At 35.1% G+C, this 19,081-nt stretch overlaps 1 non-coding gene and 1 pseudogene across 1 annotated transcript; both read left to right on the forward strand.

Moving 5' to 3' along the window:
* The first annotated feature begins 298 nt into the window (after positions 1-298).
* On the forward strand, positions 299-404 carry LOC133820516 (small nucleolar RNA R71). Its single transcript, XR_009886924.1, has one exon. It is a non-coding gene; the product is annotated as a small nucleolar RNA R71 (small nucleolar RNA).
* Positions 405-13,746: 13,342 nt separating this feature from the next.
* LOC133814584 (3-epi-6-deoxocathasterone 23-monooxygenase CYP90D1-like) lies at positions 13,747-18,451 on the forward strand (annotated as a pseudogene).
* Positions 18,452-19,081: the final 630 nt, after the last annotated feature.

Genomic DNA, 19,081 nt, shown 5'->3' on the forward strand with positions numbered 1-19,081 from the left:
CATAGGAGCTAGTTGTAAGCTACTCCCCAAACTCATGGCCTTTAAAAGGTTGGTCATAGATTAAACTTGAGCAATCAAAGTTGTCAAAGCATCTACTTCATGAATACCCACTACTTTCCTCCCCGTTGGGGCTCTTGCATTAGACCATTGGTAATTATTGTTGGAAATCCGCTCCAAAATCTCATATGCTTCATTGTAAGACTTAGAAAGAATAGCCTCGTTTGCTAGAGCATCCAAAACCATGCGCGTGGAGGCGTTGATACCATTATAAAAAGTCTCCATTTGAATGCAATGTGGGATTCCATGATGTGGGCACTTCCTCAATAACTCCTTGAACCTCTCCCAAGCATCACACACTGATTCATCCTCCAACTGTTGAAAAGAAATAATCTCATTTTGAAACTTGGCATTTTTCATTTGAGGGAAGTACTTCATCAAAAATTTCTCAGCTAACTCATGCCACATAGTCATTGAGTCGAAGGAAGTGTATTAAGCCAAGCTATAGCTCTGTCCCTTAGAGAAAAAGGAAACAAATTCAACCTCAGGGCTTCTTCAATAACGCCTTGCAACTTGAATGAATCCCTCACCTCCAAAAATGAACAAAGATGGAGATGAAGACCCTCTGTAGGAATCCCACTAAATTGACCCACTGTCTGCAACATTTGGAACATTACGGGCTTCAACTCAAATTGAGCTGCTTGAATTTCAGGCCTAACAATACCAGGATTCAGCTCATTAAACATTGGGGCAGCGTACTCCCTTATGGCCCAATCTCTATCATCGGCCATAACTATTGCATTAGCGGCTGTAACTCCCTACTTCCTTAGATTCGTTACTAAGTGAGTTTAAAATGTGCAATTAACTCGCTAAGTGTAGCTAAATGGTAATAAAAGTCATACAATATGAAAATATAATCATTAATTGAAAATTATAAAGCGATATACATTTGGGATCCCAAAATACTGTTTAGAAATATTTACAACTCAAAAATGTGGTTAAAGCCGACTAAACGACAAAACTAGGTTCAATACAAACATCTCCCAAAAATACCCCTGGCCGTGGCAGCCAGGCAGGAAAAACATGTACATCTCGCTTCACGCTCTCCGTACTCATGGTTGGTTGACTTTCCCCTTGCCTTTCCCTGCACCATAGAGCACGCGTGAGCCGAAGCCCAGCAAGAAAACTCCACACAAGTAAGTAATATATGCATATCTGTCATTCAACACATAACAAAACTGCCAACAGGCTAAACACATAACAGCCACGCCGTCCCAGGCGCTTTACCAAGCCCTGGGTTCGCAGTCTACACCATGAGGATATCCCAAGTATCCAATAGGGTCTCACCCTGGCAACTCACACTCCGCGTGCCTAACGCTGCTCCTGGCCCCTTGTCGTACTCGACCTTGCCATTCTCGGCCTTCACTGTTCCCGGCCCTTGCCGTTCATTCACAAATATGCACACATAGCATAATTATACAGATACTTAAACACGTATAAACATAATCAATGGGGCTACGCCCTGCAACACAATCATATAGGTGTAGAGTCCCAGAATGTTTACTTAGCTACTTAGATAGTAGTAGTAGTAGTAATATCTAGTAATAGTTATAGTATGTTTATTACTATGGATTTTGGTTCAAGCCGGGTCTTAGTTGAACACTCGTAGCAACACTTATAGATTTTATAAGTTTAACCTATAGTTTAAGAATATTAATTATAACATAAGGTTTGATTAATATAGTTGATTATAAAGATGTCATTTATTATACTATAAGGTTTAGATAGGCTTAATACGAACATGACACTTGTCGTGTGCAGGTTTATTTAAGGATTTAACTATAGTTTAAATAGAAAGAAAGTTCAAGAAAGCTCTAGAATCTTCCAAGACCATTAAGAGCATGACATTTGTCAAAACCTTGTTTATTTGAGGATTTAAGCATTTAATTCAAAAATAGAGGTTTCTAAAAGCTCTAGACCCTTCCAGAACCTGCTGGAATCTCGTATTACTCAGTCAAACATGTTTAATCATTTCAAATTAAGCTGATAATGTGCAATTACGTGTTTAATATATTCACGTATGCCGATATATCACAGCCTAGGAGCCGATATATCACCACATGGGGAATACGAAAAACACGTGAACTTCGCACAAACAAATCGACGAGCACTCGGGGCATAAGCCCATGTGATATATCGCCTATGATGGGCGATATATCGGCCCTAGGGCTATGTTTTCAAACGTCTTTGAAACCGAGCTCAATTCAACACTTAACCTCTTGACTAGCCTCTGAACGTTTTGACCGAGTCTTAAGCCTCTGTTGAATGAATATTCAAATATTTTCCAATTAATACTCGTTATTTTTATTCAAGCTAAAAGGAGGTAGTTCACTCCTTGAACTCTATAAATAGCACCTAGTACCCCAGCCATTTCTCTCATTCTTCAAGCTATGTTTAGAGCCTTCAAGCCGCTAGGTTTACTATAGAGTGATAAACACATGGGTTGGGTTATAAGCTTTATCATCTTAAACTTTATAAACACTTGGGAAGTAAGATAATAGTGTGTTTTTCTATATCAAGGTGTAGTTCGATTCTAGTACATCCAAAGGTATTCCTAATCTTAAGTTCATTTATGTATATTTCATTAGTTTCCTTTAGTTTTCTTTACTCAAATCCTAACTCGTTGTTTTCATTCTTAGTTATGTATTTAAGTTCTTTGAACTTAAGGTTTCTTTTCGGTAAGCTTCATCTTGGTGATTTAGTACATTTCTAGATCATCTCTTTCTTTTAGAAATACTCACCTTCTTATTTTTGGTTTTAGGAGTGTTCCAAATCCCGTCCTTGTTCTCATATCCCAGTTTTGGTAAGGAAAATAGGATAGAATTTTATATGTTATGTTTATGATATGTTATGCTTATGTTATGTTATGTTATGTTTACATTATGTATATACAGTATGTTTATAGACCTTGGGCATATGACTTGTCTAGCTAGCAAGCCCCAATAATTTATGGGCATATGACTTGCTTGTCTAGCAAGCCCCAAAAATCTATTGGGCATATGACTTGCTTAGTTAACAAGCCCCAAGTAGTATAATGGCCATTGTAGTATATGACATATGTTTATAGTATATGTTTATGATATAGTTTATGTATATGTTTTATGTTATTAGTAGATTTTCATTGCTGGGCATTAGTCTCATTCCTTTATTTTTATGTATGCAGGAAAATAGATATGGCGGCAGAAGGATTCATGGTAGCTTGGCCTGTGTATTGAGAAAGAATGGATTCGATGGACTACGTGAACGATTCAAGGACGACGTTATTTTCTGTCTTTTTATTATGTTTCTATGTATTTTCCGCACTTGGTTTTGTAACAACTTTATTTAAGTTTAAAGTTATGTTTTATTTTCAAACAATGGGATCCCATACCCCGCATTTATGTATTTCAACATTGACCTTAGAGTTTTTAATAAAGTTAAGAATGTTTCTTATGTATGTTTTCTCATAAATAGTGTCTATGTATAGTAGTTTTAATGGTCCAAAGTCTTAGAATTAGTTGGGTCATTACAGTTGGTATCAGAGAAACGGTTCATCTGCATGAAGTTCTCCTTGATACACACGCTCAAGCTCCGAATCTAACCGCCACGTAAGTGTTTATATTATAGTTATTATGTTTATATGTATAGCTAATGTTTTAGCCTTATGTTTTCAGTTAAGAATGAATGGAGCATTAACTTATGAGGATATCCGAGCCATTAAGGCCTTGAAAAGAATTAGAGAACCAAGGAATATAGTAGGAGTGCTAGAAAGAATCACTCGGAGATTTCTCTTATTCCACAATGAGATAGTACACCTCTAAACAACTAAGCAAATCATGATGAGAGCTGCAGAGCAATATATTTTAGTGATTAAATTATTTAAAGATTATCCTATTGTAATTTCAACTTTAGAAGAAATATGGGAGACTTTAGATAACGAGGATGAACTACCGAAAGCTATGAGATATTATTTCCTCATACTTAGGTTCACTTCTAAGATGGAATTCCAATTTACAAATGAGCAAAAACATAGAATTTTTTACAAATCTTCCTCGAGGGCATTTTGAGGCTCAAGATAATGATGACTATGAAGAGATAGATGACGATATGTTAGATGAAGGATCAGATGTAGAAGATCCTGATTTTTAGAATAGATTAGTTTCTTTATTTATTTTAGTTATTATTTTCATTTGTATGATTTTTTTAGTGAAAATTCTTTTTCCAAATAAATATCATTGTTATTTTGATGACATGTATGAGTTTGATTTTCTTTTGCAATCATAATAAATAATAAATTTAATAAATAATGACTAAGTTCGGTGAGGGTGGATACAAATCAATGGATTGGGTTCCATATTAAGAGTTAGGGGGCCATAGTAGTGGGAACGATTTTACTGATCCTAGCCCTCCCTCAATATGGTTAACTTTGGAACAATAATGAGTTTTGAGCCTGAGAATTAAGTCATATAGGATGATTACAAACAGACTTAGAAAATAATAAAGATGACTTATTTTTCTAAGTATAGAAACCCACTCTAATGATAAAGAAGGCTTATATAATTTTCATAAGAAATCATAATTAATAGGTCCGAGTTATGTTTGCTTAGATTAAGGCTAAAATTTACAAATACACCCCTAATAACCAAACGGGGCCCACATGCTTATTTAATTCACATAAACATGCATTTCTAATAACATGCTCAAAAAATTCACATATTAACATAACAAATCACTTATTTCCCTCCAGGCATGCTAATCAAGGCCCTAAGCCTTATTAGCGAATTTGGGACGCTACAATTATCCTCTCCTTATAGAAATTTTGTCCTCAAAATTACCTGAATAACTCAGGATACTGCTCCCACATATCTGATTCAAGCTCCCACGTTGCCTCCTCAACCTTGTTGTTCCTCCACAACACTTTCACCAAGGCGATGGTCTTGCTCCGCAAGACTTTATCCTTTCGATCGAGAATCTGAACTAGCTTCTCCTCATATGATAAATCCTGGTCTAGCTCCATGTTCTCATAACTCAGTACATGTGTAGAATCTGATAATACTTCCAAAGCAAGGACGCGTGAAAAACATCATGAACCCCTGATAAAGCTGGAGGCATCACCAATCTGTAAGCTACCTCTCCAACCCGTTCCAGAATCTCAATGGGGCCGACAAACCTAGGTCTCAACTTGCCCTGAACACCAAACCACTTCACTCCTCTCAAAGGTGAAACCCTAAGGAACACATGGTCACCGACCTGAAACTCTACACTCCTGCGTTTCAAGTTCGAGTAACTCTTCTGGCGACTCTGGGAGGCGAGCATTTGAGCTCTAATATTTTCAATCGCCTCATTGGTCCTCTGAACCATCTCAGGTCCCAAGTATCTCCTCTCACCCATCTTATCCCAATGGATAGGTGATCTGCACTTCCTCCCATATAACATCTCGTACGGAGCCACTCCGATAGTCGCTTGATAACTGTTATTGTACGAAAACTCAATCAAAGGGAGATACCTACTCCAAGATCCCCTAAAGTTCAACACACAGGCTCGTAGCATATCTTCCTGTATTTGAATTGTCCTCTCAGACTTTCCATCTGTCTGAGGATGATAAGCGGTACTAAACCGCAACTGTGTGCCCATAGCCTTCTGCAGACTCTCCGAAAACTTGGAGGAGAAGGTGGGGTCTCTGTCGGATACTATCGACCTCGAAGCCCCATGAAGTCGCACAATTTCCTTCACATACAACTCAGCATACTGCTCCACAATATAAGTCGTCTGATAAGTAAAAAGTGGGCAGACTTGGTATACCTATCCACAATCGCCCACATAGAATCATGCTGTCCAACAGTCTTTGGAAAACCAACCACAAATTCCATGGTGATATACTCCCACTTCCACTCTGGAATCCCTAGAGGCTGCAATAACCATGCTCGCCTCTGATGTTCAGCCTTTACCTGCTGACAAGTTAAGCACTTGGCCACATAATCCACCACATTCCTCTTCATTCTTGACCACCAATACAAGGTTCTCAGATCTTGGTACGTCTTCATCGAACCTGGATGTAAGGAATATGGAGTGGTATGCGATTCATCCAAGATCTCCCCTCGGATATCAGAATCCATCGGAACATAGATCCGACCCTTGTACTGTAGTAATCTCATCTCTGAGATAGAAAAGTCCTTAGCTGCTCTAGCTAAGACATTCTCTCTGTGCCCTCTCAATTGGGAATCCTTCCCCTGTGCCTCCTTGATCCTCTCAAGGAGTGTAGACTGAAGAGTGATGTTGGCTAACCAACCAACCACAAACTCTATACCCGCTCTAGTCATCTCCTCAGCTAGCTCATCAAATATCTGTCTCAAACTGAACAATTGTCCTGGGCCATTCCGACTCAATGCATCAGCCACAACATTAGCCTTCCCAGGATGGTATAGGATATCACAATCGTAATCCTTTACCAATTCCAGCCACCGTCTCTAGCGCATATTTAGATCCTTCTGGGTAAAGAAGTTCTTCAAACTCTTATGGTAGGTGTATATTTCACACTTCTCACCACACAAGTAGTGTCTCCAAACCTTAAGTGCAAATACCACCGCTGCCAACTCCAGATCATTTGTGGGATATCTCTGCTCGTACTCCTTGAACTGTCTCAGTGCATACGCTATCACCTTTCTAGCTTCCATCAGCACACACCCTAAACCTTGTCTGGAAGCGTCACAATAAACCACAAACTTCTCATTGTCTGTCGGCAGACTCAACACTTGAGCGGTGATCAGTCATCGCGTTAATTCCTTGAAACTGTTCTCACACCTGTCTGTCCACACATACTTTATCTTCTTTCTCGGAAGTTCAGCCAATGGTGTGGCTATCCTGGAGAACCCCTAAACAAACCGCTGATAATACCCAGCCAATCTCAGAAAACTCCTAACTTCAGGAACGCTGCTCGGTCTAGGCCAATCCCTCACTGCCTCAATCATACTTGGGTCAACTAGAATCCACTCCTTACTGACAATATGGCCCAGAAACGTGACTTGCAGTAGCCAAATTCACACTTGCTGAACTTAGCATATAACCTATGCTCTCTTAACTGCTGCAATACAAAACGTAGACGCTGCTCATGCTCTGTCTCTGACTAAGAGTACACCAGTATGTCGTCAATAAACACAATCACAAACTTGTATACATAGTCTTTGAAAACCATATTCATCATGTCCATAAAAGTTGCTGGGGAATTGGTTAATCCAAAGGACATAACCAGGAATTCATAGTGTCCATATCTCGTGCGGAAAGCGGTCTTTGGTATGTCCTCTTCTTTGATCATTAACTGATGGTAACCTGACCGGAGATCAATCTTAGAAAACACTGTCTTTCCCTGTAACTGGTCAAATAAATCATTGATCCTAGGCAGTGGGTATTTATTCTTAATGGTCAACTTGTTCAACTCCATATAGTCAATACACATCCTAAGATATCCATCCTTCTTCTTGACAAACAAAATTGGAGCACCCCATGGCGAGAAACTCAGTTTGACGAACCCCAAATTCAGTAACTCCTACAACTGAATCTTCAACTCCTTCAACTCTGCTGGAGCCATTCTGTAAGGTGTCCTAGATATTGGCTCTACTCCTGGGGCCAACTCTATAACGAACTCGATCTCCCGCTGCAGCGGCAACCCTGGTAGGTCTGCTAGGAGTAAATCTGGAAACTCACACACCAATCTGGTCTCACTCAGTCCAACAGACACAACCCTAGAGGTATCCACACTACACCAAATACCCATTTCCATAACACATCAATATAATACTAATAGAAAAGTATTATGGTAGAGTATTATATTGGGCAACTTTTTATGTAAAAAGGGCGGTAATATAGTGCACATCCTGCCACTTAGAATTTTTTTTTCATTTTTGAGACTGAGAATCCCGAGACACCCATCTCCTTTCTCTTCCCCATTTTTGAGACCCGAGACACCCATTTCTACCCATTTCCTTCAACATATCGACACAGCACACAAATTTCTTCAACATATCTGAGCTTTCCTTCAACATTTCTGCCCATTTCCTTCAACATATCGACACAAGAAGCGGCAAAGGTTCCCGTGTAATGACCCACTAATCTAGACTATTTGGACCATTAACGAAACTATACATAAAACTTACATTTTTGCAGAAATACCATAATTTTATTGAGTAACTTGTAAAATAAGAGTTACTTACAAATAAATACTAAGAAGGATATGGGATCCCATTGTCTTTAAAAACAAAACATGATTTAAAATAAAATACATTACATAATAATGCGGAAAATACATGTAAAACCATAAAAAAGGTAAAATGAGACTACATCCTCGAATCGAATAACGCTCGGCTCCTTGACTCCATTCACCATCAATACACATCCTCTAAGCGTCACGAATCTTACCGCCTCTAAAGCTATTTTCCTGCACATAAAACAAAAAGGAATGAGCCTAATGCCCAGCAAGGAAAACCTAACACATAGTCATAAACATAATTTCATAATAACGTAAAGACATATCATAACACTTAATACACTCATTATAATGGCCATTATTACTTGGGGTCCCATAGACTAAACAAGCTTATGCCCATGAGATTAATGGGGTCCTACTAGCTAAGTAGGCATATGCCCATAATCTTTTTGGGGTCTCGTTAGTCAAATAGGGCATAAGCCCAAGCCTACAAACATACACATTCATAACATATTCATAACATATCATATAACATAACATAACACATAAGATAACATAAGCAATGAACATATAGATTCTATCCTATTTTCCTTACCCAAGTTACCGGGATATGATGGACTGAGTTGGGACTTTTGGAACACTCCTAAAACCATATGAGAAAGAGTGAGTCTTATGAAGAAGAAGAAATGAAAATGAATAGGAAGACTAAACCATTGAGAAATATGCTTACCACAACTTATGTGCTTAAGAACTTGGATTCCCTAACCAAAATAAGAATGAGGTTAGGAAACTGAGTAGAAGACTAAGAGAAGGGAAACATAACATAAATCAAATGAACTAGAGTTTTGGGTTTACCTCAAAGACTTGCAAGACCAATCTATACCACAACCGAAATACTATAGAATCTCACTTCCCAAAGTGTTTGATAAGCTTATGATGTTTAAGCTTATGATTTCCCAAACCCAGGTGTTTAACTCTCACACTCTCCTAGCACTTGCAGCTTCTGAACTTAGAGTAAAAGGTGAATAATGGCTGGGTACTAGGTCCTATTTATAGAGTTTGGGAATGAAAGTATCTTGATTTTACTTGAATAAAAATAATGACTTTTTAGGTGAAAATCATTTGAATAATCGTTCAGCAGAGGCTGAAGACTCGTTCAAAAGATGCTGGACTGTTGAAGGAGTTTGAATGGCTGAAAGGAAATGAATTCAAAAACGTTTGAAAACATACTGGAGGAGGCGATATATCGCCCCCTATAGGCGATATATCGCCTGGACCACTGTTCCCGAGGCGACCGTGCATCGATTCGTGTTTTCCGTATCTACGTGCTGCGATATATCGGCATACGCTGAATATTTAAACACGAAATTACACAATTTTAGCTAAGTTTGAATGGGGTATAAAGCCTTGACTAAGCCCTCAACGTATTCAAAGCTGCTGACTGACCCTATAACATTCAAACTTTACTCCTTATTAAATTTAATCCTAAAAAATACTTAATCCTTAATTACCATTCATAACATGTGCTTAAAATCCTATTGGTTGATATCTAAACCTTATAGTATAATAAATATAATCCTTAATATCAGTCACATTAATCAAACCTTAGGTTAACTTAATATTCTTAAACTATAGATTAAACTTAGAAAATCTATAAGTACTACTATGAGTGTCCAAATAATTCCCGGTCTGAACCAAAAATCCACAGTTACAAAGATAATGCTATAAATACTATCATACTATTATCTATCTTAGTTAAGTAAAGTTCTTGGACTCTACATCCCGCCTCTTCTCTCACTAAAAAAAATGAGCCCTAATTTTCTCATTTCCCTTCTCAATACCACAAAACCAAAACTCATTTCTCTCATTTCCCCCAAATCCCTAAAACTCATTTTCCCCCAAATTACTATGCTGCCTCATGCATAAAATTTAGGGGAATGAATGTTGCTGGTTCGATTTTGGTCGCCACAATGCAGGAAAGTTAGGGGAATGAATGTTGCTGGTTCGATTTTGGTCGCCACAATGCAGGAAAGTTAGGGGAACGAATGTTGCTGGTCCGATTCCAGAAGAGCTATGGACTCTGACCTTCTTATACTATCTGTATGTGTTTATTTTGGACCTTTCATGGTTTTTGTGTCCTCTTCACAACTTTAAGAATAACATGGCGCATCATATATACTTGGTTTATTTCATCTGTTGTAGGAATTTGGGCTACAATTTCTTGACAGGCTCTCTTTCTCCATCAATTGGAAACCTTATTAACATGAAATCCTTGTAAGCTTACCTAAATTTTGAGCTTGGAATTAACAAGATTAGTATGATATGTTAAAAATATTTCTCTCCACTTAATCATTATTTTTTGGCAATTACTATGGCCTTAAGCGCAAATGAACTATCAGGGGAGGTACCAAAGGAATTGGGACTACTTACTGACCTATATTTTTCGTAAGTTATAGGCATTTTTTTTCATTTTAATGGTAACTATATCGTTTTTTCTCCTTTCTTTATGAATTTTCCATTGCCCATTTCAATCATATCATTGAAGACTATTTCATAGTTTATGATATTAATGACATTTATTCTTGGAAATAATTTTGTCTATAGGTACTTACCAATGAACAATTTCTTTGGTCAGCTACCACCAGAACTAGGGAATTTAAACAAATTAAAAATACTGTACGCTTGTATTATTACGGGTCTTTCGTTTCATGTCTTTTTCTGTTTATGATTGGGTGCATTTATTTATAGTCCATACAGGTATCATGAAACCCATTGAGAATTACTATTCAACTTAATGATTGCAGTAGTACATTGGTCCCATCCTGATTCCTTTGTTTTTCATTATTTATATTTGATAGTAGTCTTTTCAGTTTTGGAGTTAGTGGCGAGATTCCTTCAACATTTGAAAATCTTCGAAGCTTGGAATAATTGTAAACTGTTTCTTTTACCTCTCATGATATAATAGGCATACTATTATATAAGAAATAAAAAAGGTTATAAGTTTTTCTTGTCTAATAACTTCTTCAACTTGTTAATGTGTTTGATTTGTGATTTTAATTGATGCTATAATCCAATATGTTTTGTTCTGCAATGTTATTATTAATATTTATTAGTATAGATAATTTATATGTAAATAAAGAAAAAAATCAGTATTAGAAAAAGAAGTTAATAAGTTACCCGTGTTGGTTCAATATTGCTTATGGTTGTCATAACATTTAGTGGAGGGTCTATAGAATTGGATGCTGCTTGTAAATATACTGGTGCCTTATTACTTAATGAAATTCTTTGATGATATTTCTTATGAAGAGTCTAAACATGTGCTCTAACTATCTTTGATAGACAATGCTCTGTTGAGGTTAGGTTTCTTCATTCATGTTTTGTCTTGTGCAACTTAAGCAGTTTATTCATTTTAGGCTTGTTGTTCAGAAACTTTAACCCAAGGATCCTGCACTAGCAATTAAAATCATTGAAGAGAAACCATTCGTTTGAGCAGCTTTTATTTACACTTTAACTATAAACATGTTTAATTTATTAAGTATGTTTGACAATGGTTATTGTAAAATAAATTGCATCAAACTGGTGGATTGTGTAAATGTGCATCTTTCGGTTCGAAAAATGGTTTGATGGTGCCCTTCAAACCATAATTTTGTTGGTTTGTTATGTTAATATTTGTCTTAACAAAGATTTAGTTAACTTGTTATTGTGTTAATAATAACACTAAAATCTAATAGATTTAAAAAAAGTATTATGTTTGGTAAGTATTAGAATGCTTTAGGGAGTTTAGTTGATACAAGAGGAATTGTACATTTGTGTCTTCAAGAGGAATTTATAGAGTATGCATGTCAGGGGAGAAAAGCTCAATTGCAGATGCATTTGTAAGTATCTCCTTAATTCTTATGACAAAGCACTAGTGCCTTAAGTTTTTTTGAGAACATAATTCATGCCAAAAACATTGGATCAGATCTTAAATGCAGCAACAACGCTCTTGGTTGAGGAGAACATGTGTTGCTGCTTTGTTTATGGTGTTGTGTTTATGAGTTTGTGGATTGTGCTGCTATCATTTTTCTGTGAAATATTATGTTCAAATTTGTGTATCGGTATGGTTTACATTGTTCAAACATGGGGAATTAGGGTTTGCAATTTACATAATCAGGTTCAGAAGGTTGAGCTTAATACATACCATCTTCTTTCTCCTGTTGTCTTTTAAATCTTTAACTTCTCAAAACCTTAGTCTCTCTCTTGAAACCTCAATTTCCCATGTTTTTATTTCTTCAATTTTTGATTATAGTAACAGAGGAAGAAAAATATATAGGAAGATTTAGGTTAACGCCTCAAAATGACATTAGACAACAGGGGAACTTAGAAGCTATATGGCGTATTTGTCTACCTAGGGAAGAAAATTTTATATGCAAAGAAATTTGAGGACATGGACTTAGATTGTAGGGTGTTCAGGTCAGGGGAGACTATGCTATAATTTCTTTGATGGTAAAAAAAGTTGAAGAGGGCTGAGTTTTCCCCCTACTTTGTTTTTTGTTTTTTTTTGAGGTAAAAATAATACGATTATGCCCAGTTAACTTTGTTACTCATATTTTTGTTTGTTTTGTTAATTTGTTAGTAAACTTTTATTTTCTCAAGTCTTATTCTGTTGCTAATTTCTACCACCGTGTTAGGAAACACCGCCATAAACTTTTTCCCTAAATTGTTACTAATTTTTGGCTGTGAATCAGAACTCATAAAAGCTGACTAACTAATGTAATGAAATTAAAAAAAAATAACTAAAAGTCTTTTTTTTTCTTACTGAAATTACATTTGGTCAATTATATATATATATATTTTTTTAAATATTACAAAAGAATATATAATATATTACTTTAAAATTTAAGATGAAATAAATTTAATATTTAGAATTATTATTAAAAATTTGTAAGTAAGTCTTTACTCATTTGTTACTTGTGTTTTTGGAGTATTGATTTAGTATTTTCTTTTTCAATAATATTGGAGTATTGATTTAGCTGGTGAACTTTAATCTTTTCTTGTTATTGAAAAAATATATGTACTTCTGCATTTGAACTTAGTATGGTTGCCATTTCAGGAAGCTCTAGATGTTGTTCATATAAGCAAAGAAGATTAGCACAGTGTAAATTTTTTAATGGTTTTTGGTAAGTTTTTGGGAGAAAGTTTACTTGGTGCATTATATATTGTAAAAAAAACAGGGACCTACTTCTGTATAATCTTTTTACTAGCCTTGCATCATTGTTAAAAAATCATTTTGGTTGAGAGTTGTACTCTGAATATTTATACTAGATAACTTAGTTTGTCCAAGCAGGATTTTAGACTGTTGAAAGTCTTATTACCATGTTGTTTGGATAGAAAGAACTGTTATTAATGCAATTGTTTATTTTCAAAGAAATTTTGATAGGCTGTAGGTTCTCTACTGAAGAATTTTTGGGGGAATGTTTCAAGGAAATAAGTAAAGAAATGACTTATGGATTTTAGTGGTTAAACAGACTATGGGGCTTGCAAGGGCGATGATCAAGCATAGTTTAGAAGTAGAGGGCTTACTTGATGTAGTGGACATTGTTGGAACAGGTGGTGATGGAGCAAACACAGTTAACATTTCGACTGGAGCTTCAATACTTGCTGCAGCTTGTGGTACCAAAATTGCAAAGGTGGCATCAATTTTATTGATTACTTGACATGAATGTGATCCCTTATTGTAAATTGTTAGACCTAAACTTGTTTTAGATGAATAAGCTGGTAGATTAATAAGATGCTAAGCCAATTTCAAATTTGTCAATGTCTTTGTCAGCAGCAGCTTCTCATCTTGTAAGAGCGTAACTGAACATTATTCTGATTCAATTCAAGTTTATGATATGCGTGACTTAATTGTCTTATTAAATTTGTTCTGATCTTTTTTTTATTATGAATGTGCCCTCTGTTTTATTTGTAAATGCATACAAATGCATTACTAATGTGCTCAATTTGTTCCAAGGTTTTCCAAAATTTCATAGTGAGCCCACCTTTGCATGCCTTCAAACAGTAGACCCACTCAAATATTGTCTTTCCTTAGTATGTTCTGGTCTTGTTATTAGCTATACTACCTGGATTTGTGGCTAGAACACGCAAAATAGCTATGCTACCATTGTTAACATTAGGTTATGTAGTTAGACTTAATCCTCGCAGTTCTGTGGTCCAATTTCTTTAGCTCTTTCTGTAATACCTTATTTTTCTTTAGCTCTTCTCTAGCTATAGATTCTAAAGTGATGAATTGTTTTGAGTGTCATTTCTTATGCATCGAAACATTAATATATTGAGCTGATAACATGATATACTAATAATGTTGTTATGAAAAGTAGAGGAGTAGAAATATAGAATTTATTGTGACAGGACCCAAGTGTGAAAGGTAATATATGGGTTACCTTTTAAATTTCTATGCTTCTATATACAGACAACTTATACAAATACCATTGACATATTCATGGAATCTTTCAATGATGGATTATTTTTATTCAATTATACTAAATCGTAATATTTATGTTCAGCTGAAACTATTGACCCTTCTCTATGTTTGTGATAATTCGTTGAGGTGTTTCTTATTGTGTTCTTATTTTAGTTTTTATGTTATGCATAGATAGCTTGATTTGAGACCCATCTGGTTTGCTATTTAGTGTTAAATTTTAGACTGCAGTGTGGGTTTTGTGTAGATTGTCGCTCTGTTAGTCTTTTGTTATTAGTTACTCCAATACAAGCCATATGATGCCCCGTTTATGTTGTAGATAGGCATATACTACACCGAATATCTTTTTTTACAGCACATGAGTATAAGACTATTAGAAAAGTATTATAATAACTAATCAAATAAAGTCATATGAGTTTGATCTGTTCTGACTTTATATGGATTTGTTCTATTTCCTTGTGGACATCCCTTTGAGTTCCCACTCTACAATTTAATGAAACTCCTATGCAAAATTCATCTTTTACAATGTTGTGAGCAGGACCACGTTAAAGGTTACCTTGAATCGTTTGACAAGACAAAAATATATTTTGCTACTGCTGTTGCTTTGTGGGATGCTGATTTTTATGTCAAAGTTGACGATGACATACGTGTAAATATAAGTGAGTCTTCTTCTTTATTTTTACTTTACAAGACATGTGAAGCTTATGCTAATTCACATTCTCAAATATAAATTTCGTAGTAAACACAAGTATAAGTTGCCATGTAAAATTTTACCATTGAATTGATTTGTTATGTAATATCTGTCACGCAAACCCATTTCAGCTCAAGATCTGTCCCATTTTTCAGGTTTGTATTTTTTTTTCTACATTTTTATTTCTGCTCTCTTTGTCTCTCTCAGCTCCCTCTCTCTCTCTATCTCTCACTCATCTCTTTTTTGCATTTCTTAACTATTTCTACCAGCAAGTTTCAGAATAATACTTAGGGGGGAAGTTGTGGAACATCAAAATATAGCTAATGATCTCAAATTTCCACAATTTATTGTGTATAAACCTCAGAATGCAAGAGTTGTTGAGGTTTGTTATATTGTGTTGTTTCAGTTGTCTTCATCATGTTTCAATGATTTCCAGGATGCTATTAGTTCATAATTTATGTTGGTACTTGCAGCTCTTTGGTTTAACTTGAACTTCTTTCTCTCATTATTCAGGGTCAAATTATAACAACTATTGGGTTTCTTAATGACTTCTTTCTGTTGGTACTTGATGCAAAGGATTTTGTGCCTTCTTACCCAAAATCTCTGACTGAGTTGATGGGAAAGTCTTCTATTTTGCTTATCAATGGAAGCTTGCAAAGGAGAATCCATGGACTAGTGGGTGGCTTCTGTAAATCTCCACAGCTCAAGGCTCAAATCACCAGAGACATGTACAAGTATGTCCAAGAATCTATGACAAATTGGAGCCATGACCGACCCATCTACATTCAGGATGAAACCAAAAATGTAATCTCTCTTTCTCACACATCTTGATCTTGGGGAATGAGTTGTGAGGATATTCTTTAATATTTGAAGTTTAGAAAGGAAAAATAAAAAATAAAGACTATTACTTGGTTCATCTGAGTTTAGTTTTTTTAGGAAGAGTTTGAAGTAGACACAGCAAAAAACAAAAGATGCCTTCTATCTTTAAAGTTTAAACCTTTGGCCTTTTTTGTGTGGTTAAGATATTTTTAGGGGGTGATTTATTTATATTCATAAATATTTATTTGTTTGGGAGGATAAAGAATCTGTCTGTGAAATAGTGAAAGTAATAATTATTGATTTTTGAAATACCCCATCTCTGGCTTCTACTTAGGTTTGAAAATGATTTGCTAAATAGAAAAGGTGAACCAGTTGTTATGGGGTTCAGAATAAGTTTGTTTGAATAATTGTCTGTCAAAACAGATTCACAATTATTATGTTTAATGGTACTTTTTAAAAGTTAATAACACATATAAGACTAAACCCCCTTTTGGTCTCTCTCTCAGATTGCATTTCAAGTACTAGTTAAGGCATTGATTAATTTGGATCCTGGTGAGGAAATGGAGTCTCTAAGAAAACAATTTCAAGAATTCATTGCAGGCCTCATGTCATTACCAATAAACATTCCTGGAACTAGGCTTCACAGATCATTACAGGTAAGTTAGTTATTATTAATCTATTACTACTCACATCTTGCCTTATTTCATGATTACTAATTATGTTGGTACAAAATATTTTTCCTCTTCTCTTTTCAGGCAAAGAAAAAAATGGTGAAGCAAGTAAAGAAAATTTTAGAAGCCAAGAAAAGTAGTAGTGGGATGATCACCAAAGAGGCTCCAAGAGATGTAATAGATGTTCTTCTAAATGACATAAGTGGTCAATTAACAGATGATCTAATAGCTGATAACATTATAGATATGATGATCCCAGGAGAGGATTCAGTTCCTGTTCTTTTGACTCTTGCAGTGAAATATCTCTCAGATTGTCCTGCTGCCCTACAACAGTTACTGGGATGAACCACTTAGTTTGTTGTTTCTCTTTATTGGATTGCTATAGAAATCAAATTATTATAATCATTCTACTTAGACTATTATTATCATTGTATTAGAAAAGATGCCAAATTCATTTCATGATCATTATTATCCTTTCCTTTAGTGCTCTTTTAATAAAAAATGACTTGATTTGATTAAGCTGCATTAATCCTGTTTAGCCAGCCAACTTTTTTCTAATACTACTGGCTCTCTTTTTTGGAAATTTGTGACTTTTGAGTCCATTTTTTTTACCACTTTTACTGTCTAGTTTTGTCGTTTCTGAAGTGGTTTCCTTCTCATTTGTGCCTTGTCATTGCAAATAGGTGACAATGCAAATGCTATATAATAATATAAGGTAGCCAGCCATAGGTTTTGTCCACAATATATAAATATTTGCACCTATTAGCCTATAGCAGTTATTCTCGTGAGGATGACATCTATAGTACAAGATTTTTATATAGAAAATGAAGTTAAAAAAAGACTTGGTTTCAATAACTAGGTATTATGCACTTGCTTAGGTCATATTAATATAATCAATAGATTTATTTATCTTATCTTATCTTATCTTATCTGAGGAGGAGAACATAAAGTTAAAAAGACTCAAAGATCAGCTTGGGGAGCCACTGTGTTGGAGTGACTACTTATCTTTACCATTTACACAAACGGTAATATTTCTTTTTACCACTGAAAATGACAAACAAGAAGAAAACAACAGCTCAGCTCAGCTCAGAAAGAAAGAAAGAAAACTTGCTATAACTTTTCTAATTTACTTGATTTCTTTTTCTTTTGTTTTTTTTTCAAATTACAGGTCATCACAGAAACACTAAGGTTAGGGAACATTATCATTGGTGTGATGAGAAAAGAGATGAAAGATGTTGAGATAAAAGGGTATCTAATACCGAAGGGATGGTGTGCTTTTGCATATTTTAGATCAGTTCATCTTGATGAAAATAATTATGACTGGCTGTACAAGTTTAATCCATGGAGGTGGCAGGTAAGTGGGGTTAAACATTTCAATATTAACTTTGCTCTTTTCAAAATTAACCATAGTATAGTCCAATAACTCATTGAACCTTTATTGAAATTCACAGGAGAAAGACACTAGCAATTGTAACTTCACCCCATTTGGAGGTGGCCAGAGGCTATGCCCTGGGATTGACTTGGCTAGATTGGAAACTTCCATCTTTCTACACCACTTTGTCACTCAATTCAGGTAATAATGAATATAAGCCGCTTAATAATATAAATTTATATAGTTAACTATGGTGGCGAAATGGGTAATTTTTACATTTAATATTAGTAAGTTTTAATTAAAATTATGACAGCCCATTCAATTATTGGTTTTGATTTTTAATTGCTACATACGTAGTTAGGTACTAGCTTTCAAAAACCATATCTTATAACTAGAATAATAATGATAATTATAAAAAAGATATTCTAGATATATATAGATATTTATATGAAACTATAGAACAAAACTTGTCCATCATACATAAGCCTTCAACATCTCCCATTTCAACATCAAGTGAGTGCCATTTCTAATTAAAAATTTGCACATTTTTTGGATAAATTTGAACCAAGTCCCTTTCAGTTTCTACAAGAAAAGTCTCACAAGAAAGACAAAAGAGGTTATCACACCTTTTGCGATGTTCTTGCAACTAGTACCAGTTTCTTCTAAAATATACAACCTTTTTGTACCAAACTATATGCTTTTTATTTTATCAAAAACCATATCATATATTTTGATATCTTTGGTTTATTCTAGAAGTTTTGCATATCTTTGACTTTGTCATTTTAATGCACTGACTGACTACTAAAATAATATATTATCTTGAATCAAGCCTTTT

The sequence above is a fragment of the Humulus lupulus genome, chromosome 2, assembly GCF_963169125.1.
Source record: "Humulus lupulus chromosome 2, drHumLupu1.1, whole genome shotgun sequence".
Classification (NCBI taxonomy): Eukaryota; Viridiplantae; Streptophyta; class Magnoliopsida; order Rosales; family Cannabaceae; genus Humulus; species Humulus lupulus.